Here is a 23,168-nt window from a genome sequence, read left to right as displayed (position 1 = left end):
ATGAAAACCCCCGTTTCATCAATGTGTTGAATATTTTAATATTTTTTGAGACGAAGTCTCACTCTTGTTGCCCAGGCTGGAGTGCAGTGGCGCTATCTTGGCTCACTGCAACCTCTGCCTCCTGGGTTCAAGAGATTCTCCTTCGCAGCCTCCCCAGTAGCTGGGAATGCAGGCGCCTGCCACCATGCCCAGCTAAGTTTTGTAGTTTTAGTAGAGACAGGGTTTCACCATGTTGGCCAGGCTGGTCTCAAACTCCTAACGTCAGATGATCCACCTGCCTCGGCCTCCCAAAATGCTGGGATTACAGGCATGAGCCACTGCACCCGGCCCAAAGTGTTGACTTTAATAATCAGTTGGAGAAGAAACGTAGCGATGAAGTGTGAATATTTGAAAGGTTGGCCTTCCATGCTTGTTTATAAGTGTGTGTGTAAATGGAGAAATGTATTGATGATGACAAAAGAAGTGCAGGAGCTTCACAGTCAAGAGAACGAAGTAAGAGGGGTTTTGGTTTATCTTGTTATTCACTTGCATATATAAAATTTAGGAACCATTTTGGCAGTCTCCTTCTCAAAAGGATTGTGGTACTTTGTTCTAAGAGAATTGCGTGTTGATGCTCACTTTGTATACACATGGATCTGGACGTTCCAGAGATTGAGAGATGGAAAGGTTCACTTTAGAAGGCTGTGGACAGGGCCAGCAGTAACTATCAATTGTGGCTTATCTCACCTTTTTGTCGTCTTTCTACAATACAATTTCAAAGATACCTCCTTCTAACATATTATACTACTCCCATATCTGAAAATACTGCAGTGATTTTTCTCTGGAGGGTGAGGTAATCAGGATATTTTTACATTTTTTTTCCCCTTTGTATAGTTCAAGTTCTTACAGTTAGCTTATAATTATTTTATATTAGAAAAAGGCAATTTCTATTAAAAATGAAATAAATTGGATGTAAAACTAATCAAGAGAATCAATATGGCCTTCTAAGGAGATACTGAAAATTATGTAAGTAATGAGAATTTTGAGACAAAGAGAATATTTGGTGTTACTGATATGCTTTAGTTGGAGAACAGTATTTTGAATCAAGCTCTATAATTGAAGAAAATCTTCTGAGAGTCATTGTAAATGTGTAGTAGGGACAGTCACTCACCTGGAAAGAACTAAGGAGAAATGAATGGAGAAAAATCAGAAGTAGGAGTAGCAAATGTGCCCTAGGCCCTTACATGCTTATTTTGCTTATTTTTAATTTATTATGAAAGGAAAGGGTTGATAGCTGGTCTGTGACATTTCCTCAAACCTCAGAAACACCTGAGAATTTGATGCTGAATTGAATCCTCCTGGGACTCAAACTCAGGAATTATAGAAAGATACCAGATCCACAATAACAGTACACCTACTGAGCACCTATACCTCATCCTAGGAACAGTTTATTGATTGCCAAATCAGTGTATTGATGAGAAGGAACTCCAGCAGAGAATGAGAGTTAAGTCATGTATCCTGATGGGACAATGTGACTAGAAGTGCATAAATGCAGGGTACAGTTATATAACCTGAAGGGCAGTAAGAGAACTCATTGCTCATGGCTTTCTTAGGCTGAAGTGGCCTGCGCATGTTTGAAGTTCAGCCATGGGGCCTCTGCTCTGCTGTGGAATTCCATTTCACATTGCCTGTATTGGCTCGATAATTTGGTACTAGGAGAAACATGTGCCTTTCACTGCTGCTGACTGAGCAGTGAGTGTTACAACGTATGCCAGTGAGTCTATTTTGCAAGATTTTTTTTCAACTTTTAAATAATTGTATTCAAAAATAGTATTGGAAAAAAATATTCAAGTCAGTATAAGTTCTTCAGTATCTTTTGTGAAAAATAGTAGCTTCTTTTACCCCCGTTGCAAAGAAATCTGATGGCTTAATTATTATGATACAAAAAACCTCTCAGTTATAAAATCAGCTCTTTTCTCTGAGATCAGAACATCAAGAAAAGCACACTATAAGGTACTGAATTTTATCATATTGAGTGGAGACGTTTTCAAACATTAGTTTTTCGCTATGACTAAATGTGTAAAATAAAGGACATTTTCAAAAAGGAAAATTATTTTCAATTGTATTCAGTCACTCGGAATCACCATGTAGATTTGATAAATATCATTTAGTTTGACTTTGCACTTGTGTTTTCACATAACTTTTACAGATAAAATGATAAAATGTTACATTTCAATGGAAGCCTTGAATATAATTCAAATAGGACAAAGTTGCTAAAATATGTGTTTTGAGAAATTTAGGACTTCACACCCAAAAAAGATAGGATAGTGACATATACTAAGTCTTTTCTGAGGAATCCCAAGCACCTTACATGTATTAATATGTTCTCACAAATCAATATAGGGAAGCAGAAAGGAAAAAAAAAGTGCCTTTGCAGTATAGATCACATGGGTTGGGGATAATACCTATCAGGGTAGAACATATTTTTTTCATGATCCGAGATTTCAATGTCTGCATTTTTTGATACAAAAGTATTGTTTTTATATCCCTTCAGACCTTATTTTTATTTTGTAGAAATAGTATTTTAGGAATTATTGGAATGAGTAAAATTTCTAAAGACAGCTTTCTAAAGACATTTCCTAAAGAAAATTTTTATTTTTCATATTTTGTAGGGGATGTTTCTAAATAACAATAAATATACAAATTTATTCTTATTGAAATTTAATTAAAATATTTTATTCATAAATTCCTTTTCCCAACGAGAATTACCAGACAGGGCATATAGTTAAGAATTTTTAGTTGTCTACTTTTTGGACATTGATTTGATAATGTAGTTGCTGGGGTCAATAAAATGTTAACATAAAAATTGAAATGCCATCAATAAGCTTTTTTTGTACTGCAAAATAGATACATTTTGAAAGTATAGAAAATATCCTTTCTAATTTTCTACCTTTTGGAGGCTCAGTTGGTATCCAACTGTCACTATTTACATCTCATGCTATTTTTGCAAGAAATAATTACCTGAACCCTAAGAGAGCATTTATCTGAAAAAAGGTAAGGTCATCCACCACAAAAATGTAACTATTTCATTTGTAAAGCTATTCTTTGAGAAAAGTTTAAAAAATCAAAGGTGAACTTTATATTTACACAGTCTTTGATCAAGCTATTAATGGATAGACACTGATGAGGGTTTATCACTCATTTCTACTCTGTATCTTTCCTATATTGTCTTAGTTTTATTTTCCTTTCTTATTTTATCTTCTTTTTTCTTCTTTATGTTTCTTTCTCCAGGGATAGATGTATTTTATTTATCTTAGATGAAATAGAGATTGACTGGAATTAAAGGCGATTAGAAGGAACGTGAAAGCTCAAGTAAAGAAACAATTATGAACAACCACAAAAATACTTCCGCAGCTGAGTGTCAACACTTCCTCTAAATTCAGCTGTTGCCACTTTATTAGCTCTACCTGGAGTATATGTAGATCTATCCCAGAAATTAGCCTCCTTTGCTCTCTTGACAGTTTTTCTTTTTTTTTTTCTTTTTTTTTTTTTTTGAGATAGAGTCTCGCTCTGTCGCCAGGCTGGAGTGCAGTGGTGCGATCTCAGCTCACTGCCACCTCTGCCTCCTGGGTTCAAGCAATTCTCCTGCCTCAGCCTCCCGAGTAGCTGGGACTACAGGTGTGCACCACCACGCCCAGCTACTTTTTGTATTAGGTCTATAAGCTGATCTTAGGTGGTGGTAGGAGAAATCTTCCTTCTGTTGCCCCTGCTGGCCATTTGGTATACTAGCCACTGTGCCATGGCCTCCGCAGAGACCTGGTTCAAGGACCAGCTCTGAAGTGGGCAGAAACAGTTGAGAACGTGGAAAACTATAGATTGGATGTACTAAAATGTATTTCAGTACAAAACATTGTTGCGGAAATTAAAGGCAAGAAATATTTCTTTAGAATACATAGAGAACAACAGGAACATACTTACTATTGTGGTTTTGTCATTTACAAATATGCAACTGCATATTTCATAAACATTTTATTTTTCAGTATACCATTTTGGCAGCAATCAATTATAAATGGAAAGTGCAGATTTAATTATTATCAGTCCAGTTTCTGAATGCCAAGAAAATTGTTGATGATTATGCAACTTAAACATAATGTCTATGAATATTTACATCCACCATGGGGGCTATAATATTACTGATCACATAAAAACCAGAAGACATAGGAACACTAAAAAAGCATCAAAAAAAGGAGGAGCCTATTCTACATAGCAGACTAGTGGGTGCCTCATCCATGGCGATGGATCAAAATAGAAGTAACTATGCCCAGTTCAAATAGATCATCTAAGAAAGCACACTGGAATTCATCAGAGAAGTGATGGGAATCATGAAAAGCAAAGAAAAGTGAAGCCAAGTAGTTTGCTGAGCTAGGATCAACATGGAGCCAGGGGAAAGGTGCCTGATGCATGGAGCGGGTGAGTGAGTGACTTCCAGGGGTCCACACTCCTACGATGGACATTTACAACCCTAGCTATGGGAGACGCCCCTTGACTAGCCCCCCAGCTCTGGCCTCTAGTCTAACACAGGAAGCTGCTTAAAGATTTCACAGAGGCATTAGTGGAGCCCATGTGAGATTCCACAGGCTTTTGATCCCTGATTAGCTGCTGATGAGGAAATGAGGAGGCCAGGCAATTTTGTGTGTCCCCAAGATGGAAACTGTAGCTGCTGCCACGGGATGGAGGAGCAAACCAATTGCACACCTGTGGGCCTGTGTTGGTGTTCCCACTAAGGCAGAGCCTGCCTTTCCTGGTAGCAGGCCCTCAGTGCAACCGCCATACCCCTTCTAAAAGCCCATCCCCTGGAGGCCTGCATTCTGCCCTGTGGCAGATCACCTCTTCTCTTACAGGAGAAAGATGTGAGCAGGCCACACAGTCCACAGATGTGCCTGACAGGGGCCTGTCTTCCCTGGTGACAGGTCAGAAGCATGGCTGCTTTGCCCCACTTGATTTCAGCTGCAGCCTGGTACTCTCCTAAAAGCCCAGTCCCCAGAGGCCTCTGATCTGCCACCATCTGAACGTTGTGCCCCTGCTTGACTGTTCTGCTGGTGGCCTGGGGGCCAGCCTGCCCCTCTCTATCACAGCTAGTACCTAAACCATGGGGACTTGAGGACAAGTCCATTGGTCCAGTCCACGTCCAGTTTCTTCATGACTCATGTACACTATCCAGGGGACATACAGGGACCTGAGCATCAGGGAGTTGCTAGTCCACCGCTGCTGGCACCTGTTCACTTTTCCTAGGGTCTGAGGTTTGGCCAACCCAACTAGTGAGCACCACCATCACAGCTGACACCCACCTGCACATGCTGAAAGGCAGAGCTCCTCACCCACTCTACATGAAGCAGTAGCATTACTGCATTAGAGAACAGGTGAACTACAAGATGTATGTATTGGGCTGAGGGAAGAGATTCTTCCCTGAAGTCATTTCTATGGAGAACAATGGGATAGGTGTTTTCTGAGGCTCTCAGTTACACTGTGGCCTAGAGATAGACAACTGCATCTGTTGGAAGTGAGGGTCATGAATCTTGGGATGGGGTGTGATCGGGAAACAGACTGCATTTCTGCCTCCCTGGGTCATGGAGCTGGTGCAGTTCCTTTCCTACCTGCAAAGACTTCAGTGCATTTCACTGGGAGTTCCTCTAGGACTCCCCCCCCCCCCCGCCGCCCCCATTGGGGCAGTGCTTGTGCTCATCATTGGGGTATTCATGAGCAAGTCTGGTGGTCCAGCTCCATTAACATCTATTGCCATATGGCCCCATACCGAACAGAGAACTTAAGGTATTGAGTATGCCACAGACCAGCCCATCATGTGAAACAACAGGGAGCGCATCCCAGTATACAAAAATCAAGCACATACACATTTGCTTCTGCCACAGCCAGCTCTTACCCATAAGCAGCACCTATGGCCAAGAGGTTGAGCTGCACAACCCAATATAAAACCTACTGACAGAAATGCACAAGGTTAAAGAAGCAAAGCCAAAGCACCCTACTTAACATACACTACAGTCACACCTTCAAGGTGAAAAAATCCCATCCAAATGAAAATAAGTTTAAAAATAAAAAGCAACAACTTTGCCAGATAAAAAGAAACCAGCGTAAGAACTCTGGCAATGAGAAACATAGTGTTGCCACACCCTCAGAGGATCACACTAACTCTCTAGCAATGAATCCTAACCAAAATGAAAATTCTAAAATGACAGATAAAGAATACAAAATATGGATTGTAAGTAAGTTCAGTGAGATCCAAGAGAAAGTTGAAAACCAATGCAAAGAAATCAGAAAAAATGCAGGAAATGAACAGATTGACATATTAAAAAAAAAATAAAATACAGTTGAAAGGTTTAAAAATAGGCTCCAACTAGCAGAGGAAAATATTTCAGTGCTTAAAGGTAGACCCTTCAAACAAACAAAATTAAAAAAAATAATTTTTTAAAAAATGAACAAAGCCTTCAAGAAATAGAGGATTGTGTAAAGCAACCAAATTTATGAGTTGTAGGCATTACTGAGGGAGAAGAAAAGTAAAAAGTTTGGAAAACCTATTTAAGGAAATAATTCAGGGAAAATTTCCTGGCCTTATTGGAGATGGAGGCATCCAGATACAAGAAGTTTAGAGAACACCTGAGAGATACTTTATAAAACAATCATCATCGAAGCATATAGTCATCAAATTATCTAAAGTCAATTTGAAGAAAAAAATTCCAAAAGCACAAAGAATCATCAAATCATCTAAAAGGAAATCCCATCAGACTAGTAGTAGACTTATTAGCATAAATCTTAGGAGCCAAAGAGAACTGAGGTTCTATTTTCAGTCTTCTTAGATACAATAACTGCCAGCCAAGAATTTTGTATTTTACTAAACCATGCTTCATAAATGAGGGAGAAATAGTCTTCCCCAGAGAAGCAAATATAAGGGAATTAGTCACCACTAGACTAGTTCTACACAAAATGCTCAAGAGCTCTAAACAAGGAAGCAAAAGAACAATACTCATACAAACACATGAAGTGCAAAGCTCACAGGTCCTATAAAGCAGTTACATAAGTGAGAATAAAAAACAACTAGGTAACAACAGGAGAAAAACCTCACATATCAATATTTACCCTGAATGTAAATGGCCTAAATGTTCCACTTAAGATACAAACAGAAAAATTTGATACAATTCAATATTGAATTATTCACTGCTTACAAGAGACCCATAGGAAGGTCAAAGATACCTACACAAGTGGAAAAAGTTATATCAGATAAAACAGACATTCAATCAACAGTAAAAAGACAAAGTAGGTCTTTAATAATAAATGATTCAATTCATCAAGAAGTTATAACTATCTTAAATATATATGCACCCAACACTGGAGCACCCAGATTAATAAAACAAATAGACCTAAGACAAGTATAGAAAGCAATAAAATAATAAAAACAGATCATCAAGGCAGAAACTCACAAAGACACTTAGGACTTAAACAGAATTCTAGACAAATGGATCTTACAGACATTTACAGATCATTCTGTGTCTGAAATTGGTGGGTTCTTGGTCTCGCTGACTAGCTGCTAACCCTTGCGGTGAGTGTTACAGTTCTTAAAGATGGTGTGTCTGGAGTTTGTTCCTTCAGATGTTCAAATGTGTCGAGCTTCTTCCTTCTGGTGGGTTCGTGGTCTCGTTGACAGGAGTGAAGCTACAGACCTTCCCAGTGAGTGTTACAGCTCTTAAAGGTGGCGCGCCCGGAGTTGCTCATTCTTTCCCGCGGGTTCCTGGTCTGGCTGGCTTCAAGAGTGAAGCTGCAGACCTTGGCAGTGAGCCTCGCACCTCATAAAAGCAGTGTAGACCCAAAGAGTGAACAGCAGCAAGAGTTATTGTAAAGAGCTAAAAAATAAAGCTTCCACAGCAAAGAAGGGGACCCCACCCAGCAGGTTACTGCTAGCTTGGGCAGCCTGCTCTTTATTCCCTTATCTGACCCCACCCACATCCTGCTGACTGGTCCATTTTACAGAGAGCTGATTGGTCCGTTTTACAGAGAGCTGATTGGACAGTTTTGACAGGGTGCTGATTGGTGTGTTTATGATCCCTGAGCTAGACACAGAGTGCTGATTGGTGCATTTACAATTCTCTAGCTAGACATAAAAGTTCTCCAGGTCGCTACTAGACTCAGGAGCCCAGCTGCCTTCATCTAGTGTATTCCACAGGGGGGTGCTGGAGGAGCTGCCCCCAGTCCCCTGCTGTGTGTCCACAGTCCTCAGCCCTTGCTCCCAGTCCCATGCTGTGTGCCCGTACTTCTCAGCCCTTGGGCAGTTGATGGGACCTGGCGCCACGGAGCAGGGGGCAGCCCCCTTCAGAGAGGCTTGGGCTGTGCAGGAGCCCACTGAGCGGGGGTTTGGGCATGGCAGGGTGGAGGTCCGGAGCCCTCCCTGCGGGGAGGCAGCTGAGGCCCAGTGAGAATTGGAGCGCAGGGCCAGTAGGGCAGCACTGCCGGGGGACCCAGCACAACCTTGGCAGCTGCTGGCCCAGGTGCTAAGCCGCTCACTGCTTGGGGCGGCGGTGCCGGCTGGCGGCTCTGAGTGCAGGGCCTGCCGAGCCCATGGCCCACCCGGAACTCGAGCTGGCCCGCCAGTGCTCCAGGCAGCCCCCGTTCCCCTCCACGCCTCTCCCTCCACACCTCCCGGTCAATGCCTCTCCCTCAACACCTCCGGGCAAGCAGAGGGAGTCGGCTCTGGCCTGGGTCAGCCCAGAGAGGGGCTCCCACAGTGCAGTGGCAGGCTGAAGGGCTCCTCAAGTGCCACTAGATTGGACACTGAGGCCGAGAAGGTGCTGAGCGCAAGGGCTGCTAGCACATTGTCACCTCTCAATTCTGCCCAACAACTGCTGATTATACATTTTTCTCATCTGTGCAGGTGATACTCTCCACAATAGCCCAAATGCTTGGCCATGAGGCAAGCCTCAATAAATTATACACAATAATTAAAATTATATCAAGTATCTTCTTGGACCAGAGTGGAATGAAGTTAGAAATTACTGTCAAGAGGGACTCTCAAAACAATACATGGAAAGTAAACAATTTGCTCCTCAATAATCTTTGGGTAAATGATTAAATTCGGGCAGAAATTTAAAAAAAATGTTTTAAGATGACTGAAAATGGAGACACAAACCAAAACCTCTGGAGTACAGCAAAAACACCATTAAGAAGAAAGTTTACAGTGTTACATGCCTACATAAAAAGATTGAAAGATCTCAAATTAACAGCCTGATTTCACATTGCAAGAGATAGAAAAGAGCAAACAAAACCCAAAGTTAGCAGAAGAAAAAAATACAAAGAGCAGAACTTAATGAGATTGAGACAAAAAATATGTAAAGGATCAACAAAATGGAAAGTTGGGTGTTTAAAAAGATAAAATTGATGTACCATTAGCTAGATCAACCAAAAAAGAGGGAAGATTCAAATAGGCACAATCAGAAATAATGAAGGTGACATTATACACACTAATACCACAGAAATACAAAAACCATGAGAGAGTACTATGAGCATCTCTATATGCACAAACTAGAAAACCCAGAGGAAATGGATAAATTCCTGGAAGCATACAAACTCTCAAGATTGAACAAGGAAGAAATAGAAACCTTGAACAGACCAATAATGAGTAATGAAATTGAAGTAGTAATAAAAAAAGGCCACCCCATGCAAAAAAAAAAAAAAAAAAAAAAAAAAAACCCGGGACCACATGGATTTACGTCAACATTTTACCAGAGCTGGCACCAATCTTACCGAAATTATTCTAAAAAAATTGAGGAGGAAGGATTTCTTCCCTAACTCATTCTGTGAAACCAGTATAACCTTGATACCAAAATCAGTCAAGAACACAGTAGAAAAAGAAAATGATAGGCCAATATCCTTAATGAACATAGATGCAAAAATCCTCATTGAAATCCTAGCAAACTGAGTCCAATGGTACATCAAAAGGATAATACACCATGATCAAGTGGGTTTTATTCCAGGGATGCAAGGATGGTTTAACATACACAAATCAATAAATATATCACATCAATAGAACTAATGACAAAAACCACATGATCATTGCAATAGATGTAGAAAAAGCATTTGATAAAATCCAACATCCATTCATGATAAAAATCTTCAGCAATGTGGGCATCAAAGTAGCATACCTCAAAATAACAAAAAACATATATGATACTGTGGGAGTACTCCTCATACAGGGGCACCAACTGTTGGTGGGGGGGGATCTATCCCTTGCAGACCCCTGACCTGGCAACAGATGAAAAACGTACACTGACACACAGATATTTTACTTTGCCAGTCCAGCGGAGTCTGTCCAGGCTGCTTACAGACTCCCTGCTGAGTCCAGTAAACAGTTGCAATTGCGACCCTGATCAGATAGTGAGATGTTTATTCAGTAAGATTAATTAACAAAGGCTTGAGGTCAACACCATTAGAAGGTAGTTGACATTGTGGACTTCCCAAGTAGAAAGCAATTAAGCACCCTCGACACACCCCCGCCCAGCACATCAAAGGTTAGTCTTAAGATCACATGAGTAAACAAGCTAGCTAGGTAGACTACTCTGCCTTCCTTTGGTACTACTTTAATTTGTTTAAAGGTAAAGGGACCAGGCTGCCTTCAGCCAGATCTATTACCAAAGTTATGTAAACTTCTTGCCTTCCAAGAACACTTGTGTCTATCTCTAAAACTATCTCTAATATTTTCCCCACCAGCCTGATTGAACCCCAACATAACAAACCCACAATCAACGTTATAATTAATGGAGAAAATCATAAGCATTTCCTCTAAGACTTGGAATAAGACAAGGATGCATACTTTCACTACATCTATTCAACATAGTGCTGGAAGTGCTAACCAGAGCAATTAGGCAAAAGAAAAAAATTAAAGGGATCTAAATTAGAAAAGAGGAAGTCAATTTATGTCTGTTCACTGATGAAATGATTTTATACCTAGAAAACCCTACAGACTCTCCCAAATGTCTCCCAGAATTCATAAATGATTTCAGTAAAGTTTCAATACACAAAATCAATGTACAAAAAATCATTAGCATTTTGATACACCAGTAATATTCAAGCTGAGAACCAAATCAAACACTCAATCTCATTTACAATAGTCATAAGAAAATAAAATACCTAGGAATACATTTAACATAAGAGATGGAAGATAAGATCTCTACCAGGAGAGCTTCAAAACAGTGATGAAAGAAATTGAAGAGGCTATAAATAGAAAAAGACCCCATGTTCATGGACTGGAAGAACCAATTTGTTAAAATGAACACACTCCCCAAAGCAATATGCATATTAAACACAATTCTTATCAAATTATCAATGACATTTTTCACAGAATTGGAAAGAAAAAATTCTAAAATTCATATGTAACCAAAAAAAAAAAAAAAAAAAAAAAAAAAAAACCCTGAATAGCCAAAGCAATCCTAAACAAAAAGAACAAAGCTGGAGCCATCACATTGCCTGACCTTAAGTTATATTACAATATCATATTGTAATTGCAAAAACCGCAATTACTTTTGCACACCAACCCAATAGTAACCAAAACAGCATGGTACTGGTACAAAAATGTATACACTGATCAATGTAACAGAATAGAGAATCAAGAAATAAAGCCACGTATGTACAACCAACTGATCTTCGACAAAGTCAACAGAAATATGAGAAAAATGCACACTATTTAATAAAAGATGCTGAGAAAATTGGATAGTCACTTGCAGAAGAATAATACTGGATTTCTGTCTCTATAAAAATCCTGGAAGAAAACCTAGGAAAAACTCTTTAGTTAACCTAGCCAAAGAATTTATGATTAAGACCTCAAAAGCAAATGACACAAAAACAAAAATAGACAACTGAAAATTTAAACTGAAAATCTTCTGCACAAAGAAAGAAATAATAGAGTGACAGACAACCTAGAAAGTAGGAGAAAATATTTGCAGACTATGCATCCAACAAATGACTGATACCCAGAATCTGTAAGCATGTCAAAAACTCAATGAGAAAAACAAATCATTAAAAAATACGCAAAAGATACGAAAAGACATTTCTTAAAAGAATACATACAAGTAGCCAATGAACATATGAAAAAATGCTCAGCATCACTAATCATCAGAGAAATGCGGATTAATACCCCAATGAGATACCATCTCACACCAGTCAGAATGGCTATCCTTGAACAGTCAAAAAACAGCAAATGTTGGTGAGGATGCAGAGAAAAGGGAAAGCTTATACACTGTTGGTGGGAATGTGAATTAGTACAACTTCTATTGAAAACAGTATGGAGATGTCTCAAAGAACTAAAAATATAATTACCATTTAAGCCAGCAACCCCACTACTGGGTATCTATTCAAGGAAAAAGAAATCACTGTATCAAAAAGACACCTGTACTCTATGTTTATTGCAGCCATATTCATATAACATGTGTACATTATGAAATACTACACAACATGAAAAAGAATGGAAATCATGTCTTTTGCAGGAACATGCATGGGGCTGGAGGCCATTTTCCTAAGTGAAATAACTCAGAAATAGAAAATGATTAACTCAGGATGAATTAAAAACTTAAATGTAAAACCCCAAACTATAAAAATCCTGGAAGACAAGCTAGGGAATACCATTCATGACATAGGAACAAGCAAAGATTTTATGATGAAGATGCCAAGAACCAGATGCCAAGATCACCAGAAAAGCAAAAATTGACAAATGGAATCTAGTTAAACTTAAGGGCTTCTGCACATCACGGAGTAAACAGACAACCTATGAATGAGAGAAAATATTTCCAGACTATGCATCTGACAAAAGTCTAATATTCAGCATCTACCAGGAACTTAAACAATTTACCAGAAAAAAAAAAAAAGGCGTTAAAGTAGGCAAAGAACATTAATAGACACATTTCAAAAGAAGACATACATGCGGTCAACAAGCATATTAAAAAAAGCTCAATATCACTGATCATTAGAGAAATGCAAATCAAAACCACAATGAGGTATCATCTCACACCAGTCAGTCTGGCTATTATTAAAAAGTCAAAAAATAACAGATGCCAGTGAGGTTGCAGAGAAAAGGGAACACTTATACACTGTCCATGTAGTGTAAATTGGTTCAATCATTGTGGAACGCAGCATGGCAATTCCTCAAAGATCTGAAAACAACTACCATTTGACCCAGCAATAACATTATGAGTATATTCCCAAAGGGATATAAATCATTCTTTCATAAAGACACATGCACACAAATGTTTATTGCAGCACTATTCACAATAGCAGAAACATGGAATCAACCTAAATGCCTATCAATGACAGATTGGATAAAGAAAATGTGGTACATGTGCACCATGAAATACTATGCAGTCATAAAAAAGAAAGGGTCGTTTTTGTGTGTGTGTGTGAGAACATGGATGGATCTGGAGGCCTTTATCCTTAGCACACTAACTCAGGAACAGAAAACCAAATACCACATGTTGTCACTTATACATGGGAGCTAAATGATGAGAACCCATGGAAACCAGAAGGGGAACAACAGACACTGGGGTCTACTTGACAGTGAAGAGTGGGGAGGAGGGAGAGGAACAGAAAAGATAACTATTGGGTACTAGACTTAGTACCTGGATGAAGAAATAATCTGTAAAACAAACTCTCATGACACAAGTTTACGTATATAACATACCTGCACATGTACCCCTGACCCTACAACAAAGGTTAAAAAACTTTTAAAAAAAGAAAAGATCTCATGTTCTCACTTATAGGTGGGAGCTAAACAATGAGTAGAAGTGGTCATACAAAGAGAAATAATAGACATTGGAGATTCGAAATGGGGGAAGAGTGGGAGAGAGATGATGTCAAAAAATTACCTATGGGATACATTGTTCACCATGGAGGTAATGGGTATAGTAGAAGCCCAAATCCCACTGTGTAATATATCCATGTAACAAACATGCAGATGTACCTTCCTGAATCTAATACAACAAAATCAAAAGTATTAGCACCTATTCTAAACGTTATCATTTAAGAAGACCATGCATGAAGACAATGATATGACACCTATAGTTGTAGGAAGTCAATTTATACATTGATCTTTGAGTTATAACTTTCATTTAAATCAAATGACAGTTGTTGTATATTGACTTGCTTGTTTTTATTTCTAAATTTGTATGGGCATATGTATAGCTGTTATTGTGTTTGGTTTCTTCAGCAGAGGAATAACTTACCAAATGTTTAAGAGGATAGATTTATATCAGTATTATTAGAATAGAGGTCAATCAAAATGGAAATAGAGATGAAATAGAAATTAGATAATTGTAATAATGTTCAAATTTTTCTTCCAAATAATGAATTGTTACCAAACAAAACTTTGTCTATTTGCCCATGTCAAACTGAAAGCCAAACACAGAAGTATTTCTCTCTTGTAGAAAAGTTTATTGCAAAGCTGCTGAGCAAGAAGAGAGGAGTCAGCCTCAAATCTGTCTTATTGAGCTGAAGCCTGGGCAGATTTTATGGCTGGAGGGTAATGAGCATGATCTGACTGGATCTTGGAATGAGTTGATGCCAGGAGGCACTCTCTGACTAGATCATGTCATGGGGTGCCCGGGTTCAACCTGATTGGAACAAGGGTCATGTCATGAAAGTGTCTCCTTAATTCGGTCCCTGTTCTTTGAGCACCTATGTTCCACTGCTGGTGGCATGCTTGGTTCATCTGGACTTGCTCAGGTTACATAACTTGAAACATGGGGGTTCATGGCAACTGAAAAACAACTCACCATTTTACAAAACTTTGAACCAGATTGGGCTGCTTCTGTGGTTACAGAATCAAACACATCTAGATGTTCACTCTGTGGAAGATGAAATAGTTGACATTATTATGATTGCTATTGTAAATTTGGTGAACATGTTCAAAATTGAAGATAGATTTGTTTTTGTGGTGACGATAGGAATGTGCATTTTGGCGCACTGCATTATCATGGTACCAGCAATGTTCCTGCTAAATTAAGAAATTCGTGAATCAAAAATGAACTTGGAATTGACATTTCTGAGCACATAGTTCATAACTGCATTTGAATAAGCTGCAATTGTCTACTGATCAAACAAACAGCTGTAGTTGACAAAATTTAAAAAATATTTTTATATATAAACATAGTAACTGAACTATACACAATACTGTAGCATAACAGACATACTTTCTTTGCTATTATCAGTTTTTAAAAATATTTGACTTTACAAAACACTTTGTTAATTTTCCTGTTTGTGACCCTTGTAAATATTTATTGAATTTTGCTCAAAATCAACTGAAAATCTTTAATCAAAATAGTTATGTAGGGTGTTAAAAATTTTAATTTTTGAATATTTTAGCAAATTGTGATTACTAAACACTAAGCTTACAAATAGAAAGGCTTTGAAATCTCTACCTACAAAATCAAGAGAAGAACTCAACAAATAGACAGTGAGAGGGCAGAATCTGCAGAAGGTATAATTTTGAAATTCTAAAATTATGGTTTGGAATCTTGATTGTAGGAAGACTTTTTGATGGTGCATTTATGTGTAATTAGATAAATGTAGATTTTGTGCCTTGTTAAAATGTAGCATCTAGCTTTAGCAATATTTTTAAAGGAATCATAAATATAAATAACGTATTAGTAAATTTTATATGGTAAAAACATTTGTTGAAGAGAGATACTTTGAACAGAGGAAAGACTACCTTTACAAATACTTGGGCTGAAATATTTACACAATTTAATCAAAATTTAGAGTTGGAAACTCTTCATTTTGTAGAATTTTCACTGAGCTTACGAGGTACATCAATAATTGTAGAGAGACAATTTTCGTGTTTAAAAATATTTTAGGATACTGAAAAGAGTCAGTTGAGAGTATCAACATATAAGAACATTATATAGTTCAACCCTGGTCAAATTAGAAGGCAAACTGTATTAAAAATTTTAAATAATATCCTTTTTAAAAATACATTATTTTAAAAAATATCTGTGACATTATATTCGGTACATATGAGGTCAGAAAACTAATTAAAGTAGATGAATGTATACCAAACTTAAAATTGCTTATAATCAATACAAAGACTTTATCTTGTTTTAATACACATTGATACACAAAGATATATAGCACTTTAATTTTTATAAAATGTTTTATCCAAAAATTTGCTTTTGACTAGAATCATTCTGGTAAATGAAGTCATTACTTGGGTCAAATGGAGCAACTGTTTTAATAGAACCATTCTTTTTTTAAATAGAATCATTGTATAAGTATACCAAGAAAATAAAACTAATTGTCAGTGTCTATGTAAATATCCCCAAAGTGTATAATTTTCTTATTGCATTATTTCTTGTGCCCCTTTTTATTCTCAAAATTTTCTACTTTGGACGTTAAGTTCTATCTTCACTGGCAAACCTACTTGACAGAGATCTAGCCTAGATTGCTGTGTTGCTTTTGTTCTTACAGGATATATTAACTTCCCTGTAAGTAATGTGACATGATTACCATGGCAGTTGTACAATCCAGCTTCTGCTTTGCTCAATCCTCTTTTTAAAAAAATTAAACCACGTAAGCCAGACTTGTCTATTTGTGTCTAAATTTGTCTTTATAACCTATTTTCCAGCCTTTGATCCCTGACCACATTTACAATTTAAATGTGGAAGGAGGTAGTAATGAAATCTCTAGACTGTAAAACTGTCATTCTCCATATACCTTCACTTCCAATATTCTTGAGACTCAAAAAGAATCTCAAGGCACTCACTTTCTCCTGGGGTATGTGGAATGAAACTGCGATACACGTCAGATTGTGTTCTTGTAAGCATACAATATCATGACACATATCTCCAGAGATTATTAACAAGAGGACACTGATAGTACCCCTATGGCTGGAGAAATGCAAAGAAGAGATGGTGTTACCAGAACCCAAAACTAGGAGAAACTAGACCCAAGGAGGGTGAAGATGTTAAATGAAAACCAAAATGTTAAAAGAGTTGCAGCTCCTGAAAGGAAACAAAGCCACTTAAAGCAGATTTATGGGGTGGGAGAACTAACCTAGTTTTCTCACCTCCAGCCTTCTAATTATCTTCCAGTGCCCCCTTTGTTCAAAGCTACCACCTGTGTGTGCATGCATTGTATACAAAGATTATTTGCCTGTACACACAGATCTACACAGAGATAACCTTTGTACATAATGCATGTTCCCAAAGATAAGATTGGGTCTCTTCAATAGTCACCATATTTACAGTAAAATATGGCACATGAATATAACTGGCAACTCCCAATAGTACAGAACAACAGTTACTGATTTTCAAAAATGAAAGTATAATTGCCAACCACTTTATTCAGAGGCCTTCACTCAGAATTTACTTATTTACTCTAATTTTGCACGTAAGTACCCTATGTGCTAATTGAAAGCTGACAAGATTAGCAATTTAGTAAGGTAAAATGAACTGTCAGGTGTAGGCAAGGACAGATCCAAAGTTGGAATATTTAGCAAACTAACAATGAGGAGAACAGAAAAAAACCAAACAGTAAAATTCAGACAAAATTATTTTAAAGTTTTTCTGTGGTTGTTTAATATGGAAAAACCATCTATCAGACACAACTTGAGAGCCCCTGAGGGTATGCCCCTGAAGCTTGAAATCTTGGCATTTATTGATGATGTTAAAGGTGAACATGAATCACTAAGAAAAGGTTAAATTATTCACAATATCAGCTGTTGAAATGGGTAGGATTTATAAATGTTATACAGATCTGTAGACTCAAGTAATGCCTGACCGCAGTGGAAAAACTAATTATTTTGAATTATTCATAACATCTTAATACAATATAGGTGGTATATTAGAGTAAGATATATAAAAACATTAAATGTGAGCAAGAAAAATTATTGTGAACAGGAAAAACAGGAAATGCTGTGCAAGCGTCTCTTAAACACACGCTCCCCCCACACACGCACACACCTTATAATAAAGAATCCAAAAGTAACATTAATCTATTCCACAAATATTTAATGAGCACAAAATTTTCAGACAAATTTTGAATATGTTTTCTTTGCTTAAAAGTGACTTAGTTTCAAAAAATCTTCTCAGAGTGTAATTATAAAAAGCTGAAATCGCTAGATGCATTTTTAATTACATCATTTATTTTAGATTGTCTTGGATATATGTAACTAGTCACATGCATAAGCCTGACATTTATACTTTGCTTATTTACTGATACTAAAATAGTTCGTTGGGGGCATATTTGTTAACTGAATAGATTACATTTTAAAAATATGAGAAATTTGGCAAGGATGTCAGATAATTAAAGAAGAGAGATGAAACTAGTATTTGCATATAATGGCTAAAATATCTACAATGTTCATAAAAAGATATTTTTGTGAAGATTTTTGTAAAACTAGAATAGAAAGTCAGATGAGAGGTAATACTAGAGGTTGAGTTCCTACCCCCATACCTGCCACCAAGCTTACCACCCAAAATAATCCTTGTAAAATTATTTTGTATTCCTCTGCGTATTTCTGGAGAGAAAGCCCTTAGCTTCCATTAAATAGAAACCCTCCAGGCTGGGCGCGGTGGCTCACGCCTGTAATCCCAGTGCTTTGGGAGGCCGAGGCAGGCGGATCACGAGGTCAGGAGATTGAGACCATCCTGGCTAACACCGTGAAAACCCATCTCTACTAAAAATACAAAAAATTAGCCCGGCGTGGTGGTGGGCGCCTGTAGTCCCAGCTACTCGAGAGGCTGAGGCAGAAGAATGGCCTGAACCCGGGAGGCGGACCTTGCAGTGAGCGGAGATCGCGCTACTGCACTCCAGCCTGGGCGATAGAGTGAGACTCCGTCTCAAGAAAAAATAAAAGAAAAAAGAGAAACCCTCCAAACAGTCAAGCAGCATTGAACTAGTGTAACTGCAGTCTGTTCTCTCAGTATCTCAACCAAAGTTACACTAAGAATCACTGCTGAAAATACCTCATTTATGGGTTTGGTCATTTGTATGTTTTAATGTGTTTATTAATGATTAAATTGTCACCATTATTTCTCTCAATGTCTAGACAAGTTTTAGTGAGTGACAAAACAATTAAAATCATTTTAATGTTCTTATGTCATATTTGCTATTGGATATAAAATTCCAAGTATAATATTCCAATGAGCTAAAATTCAGAGTAGCCCTTAGGGGAAGGATATTAAAAAATGACAGCTCTTCATTTGTAAAAGTTAAATGGTGGAAAATGGAATGGCATTTTTAATAATGTAAAATTTAACCAATGAGTGAGCAAGGATATTTATCTCACAGAAAAGTATATTTTATATGTTAAATTTATACCTATCCCTGAATAGTCTCAAATCACTAAGCATGAAAAAAAGTAAATTTCTGAAAGGGCCTTAAATAAATCATAGGCTGGGTGCGGTGGCATACGCCTGTAATCCCAGCTCTTTGGGAGGCCAAGGCGGGTGGATCACCTCCGGTCAGGTGTTGGAGACCAGCCTGACCAACAAAATGAAACCTCGTCTCTACTAAAATACAAAAATTAGCCGGGTGTGGTGGCATGCGCCCATAGTCCCAGCTACTCTGGAGGCTGAGACAGGAGAATCACTTGAACCCGGGAGGCAGAGGTTGCAGTGAGCCCAGATAGCACCACTGCACTCCAACCTGGGCAATGGAGTGAGACTTTGTCTCAAAAAAAAAAAAAAAAAACAAAAAACGTAGAAGACAAGTATATTAAACTCACCTTCCTCTCTCTCTCTCTTCTCATTTGCTTTCAAACCCCAGCTCTCATTTTTATTCTTGGGCTAGAGTCTATGTGCTACAAAATCTAAAGTTCTTGAGGACAGTTTACTACATATATTTCATCTGGTGCTGATTTTTAATTTCTTATCAATGAGTAACAACATTATTTAATCTATACTTATAAATTTATCTTTTTATTTGTGTTGCTAAATACAGTGGGCTATTGTCATTTTAGGCCTGAATGTTTTTGATGAACCAATGTTATTGGAATTGAACATATAATAAGTAGATAACAATAAGCACAAAAATAGGAATCAGGAATCAACTCATCCTAACGTGTTTCTTCATTAAAATCAAAATTTTTTATTTTATTTTTTTTTGAGACGGAGTCTCACGCTGTTGCCCAGGCTGGAGTGCAGTGGCGCGATCTCGGCTCACTGCAAGCTCCGCCTCCCGGGTTCCCGCCATTCTCCTGCCTCAGCCTCCTGAGTAGCTGGGACTACAGGCGCCCGCCACCGCGCCCGGCTAATTTTTTGTATTTTTAGAAGAGACGGGGTTTCACTGTGGTCTCGATCTGCTGACCTTGTGATCCACCCGCCTCGGCCTCCCAAAGTGCTGGGATTACAGGCTTGAGCCACCGCGCCCGGCCCTAAAATCAAAATTTAAGCCTCACCAATGAAAACATTTTTATCAACTTTATGCTGTAGCATTCTGAATTGTATTACAGTTCATGGAATTCAGGTTTATTTCAAATGGTATCATTAACAAATGGGTAAATTTTAAAGGAAGTATACACAATTGAAAATCCTTAAGCTGCATGAAAATTGAGAATTGAGTGAGAAAACTAGAGAGATGGACTTCACAACTTCTTGACATTTATATTTATATATGACATCCATTTATGCAGAATGTACTAAATGACAGTCACTATATTATGTTCTGAAAATTAGTCTGCTCAATAACCTGATAAGGTATGCAATATTGCCCACATTTTATCTGTTCAGAGGAGTTAGCAATTTGTTAAAATTTACAGACAATAAATAGGTAGTGACTGAGGATTAAAATCAGGAATATATGATGATGAAGTTGATGATTGTTATTCTACTCGTTAAAAATTTTCAGCATAAAATAACTAGAACATATACTGATAGAAAAATGAGCTACAGTAATCCTAATTTATGTTAGTAGAAGAAGGGGCTAGAAGCTATACTGGCTGTATTTCACATGGCTTTCTGTCTTAGCTGACTCTGGAGGTCCGGTGGTTGTCTCTTGTTATTTCTTCTTATGTTTTTTTTTTTCTTGTTATATTTGCAATGTAAATGATACTGGATGAGGAAGACAGGTATTCTGATAGCCAAACAGGCATTTATTAAATTTAGATTCAGCTACCAATATTAACTGAGCATCTATGATATGCTGACACTAACAATACTAGAGAGTTTTCTATGCATGGTGTCATTCTGGCCATATAACAGTCCTTCAGTGGTATTAATGGTATTGGTTCTGTTTCCTATATCCAGGTTGCCTAGCATTCTGACTGTAAGGTTATCTTTCTCTCTAGCTCTCCATCGCTGACTCTCTGTCTCTCTCATTTCTTTCTACTTCTCTCCTCCAACTTTTAAGTTCCAGCGTACACATGCAGGATGTGCAGGTTTGTTACATGGGTAAACATGTCACAGTGGTTTGCTGCACAGTTCAACCCATTGCCTAGGTATTAAGCCCAGCACCCATTAGCTATTCTTCCTGATGCTCTCCCTCCCCCTGCCCATCCCCCATGACAGGCCCCACTGTGTGTTGTTCCCCTTCATGTGTCCATGTGTTCTCATTGTTCAGTTCCCACTTATAAGTGAGAACATGTGGTGTTTGATTTTTTGTTTCTGCCATTAGTTTGCTGAGGATAATGGTTTTCAGCTCCATCCATGTCCCTGCAAAGGACATGACCTCTTTCCTTTTTATGGCTGCATAGTACTCCATGGTGTATACATACCACATTTTCTTAATCCAGTCTATCATTGATGGGCAGTTGGGTTGATTTCATGTCTTTGCTATTGTGAACAGTGCTATAGTGAACATACACATGCATGTATCTTTATAATAGAATAATTTATATTCATTTGGGTCTATACCCATTAATGGGATTGCTGTACTGAATGTATTTCTGCCTCTAGGTCTTTGAGAAATAGCCACAGTAGCTTCCACAATGGTCGAACTAATTTAAACCCCTACCAATAGTGTAAAAGTGTTTCTTTTTATCTACAACCTCTCCAGCATCTGATTTTTGACTTTTTAATGATCACCGTTCTGACTGGCATGAGATGGCATCTAATTGTGGTTTTGATTTGCTTTTTTCTAATGATCAGTGATGTTGAGCTTTTTTTCATGTTTGTTGGCTGCATGAATGTTTTGTGAAGTGTCTTGTCCTTTGCCCACTTTTTAACGGGGTTGTTTTTTTTTCTTGTAAATTTGTTTAAATTTCTTATAGATTCTGGATATTAGACCTTTGTCAGATGGGTAGATTGCAAAGATTTTCTCCCATTCTGTAGGTTGTATGTTCGCTCTGATGCTTCTTTTGCTGTGCAGAAGCTTTTTAGATTACAATTGTCAATTTTTGCTTTCATTGCTACTGTTTTTGGCATTTTCATCATGAAATCATTGCCTGTGCTTATGTCCTGAATCGTATTGCTTAGGTTTTCTTCTAGGGGTTTTTATAGTTTTGAGTTTTACATGTAAGTCTTTAATCCATCTTGAGTTAATTTTTGCATAAGGTGTAAGGAAGGGGTCCAGTTTTAATTTTCTGCATATGGCTAGCCACTTCTCCCAGCACCATTTATTCAATAGGGAATCATTCCCCATTGCTTGTTTTTTTCAGGTTTGTCAAAGATCAGATGGTTGTAGGTGTGCAGTCTTACTTCTAAGTTCTCTGTTCTGTTTCATTGGTCTATGTATCTGTTTTTGTACCAGTACCATGCTTTTTGGTTACTGTAGCCTTGTAGTATAGTGTGAGGTCTGTCAGCATGATGCCTCCAGCTTTGTTGTTTTTGCTTAGGATTGTTTTGGCCATTTGGGCGTTTTTGGTTCCATATTAATTTTAAAATATGTTTTTCTAATTCTGTGAAGAATGTCAATGGTAGTTTAATGGAAATAGCATGGAACCTATAAATTACTTTGGGCAGTATGGCCATTTTCATGATATAGATTCTTCCTAGCCATGACCATGGAATTTATTTATTTATTTGTCTCCTCTGATTATTTGGAGCAGTGGTTTGTAGTTCTCATTGAAGAGGTCCTTCACTTCCCTTGTTAGCTGTATTCCTAGGTATTTTATTATCTTTGTAGCAATTGTGACTGGGAGTTCATTCATGATTTGGCTCTCTGCTTGCCTGTTGTTAGTGTATAGAAATGCTAGTGATTTTTGCACATTGATT

The sequence above is a fragment of the Macaca fascicularis genome, chromosome 4, assembly GCF_037993035.2.
Source record: "Macaca fascicularis isolate 582-1 chromosome 4, T2T-MFA8v1.1".
NCBI classification, from domain to species: Eukaryota; Metazoa; Chordata; class Mammalia; order Primates; family Cercopithecidae; genus Macaca; species Macaca fascicularis.
The sequence above is the reverse complement of the archived record's forward strand: the minus strand, read 5'-3'. Positions refer to the sequence as shown.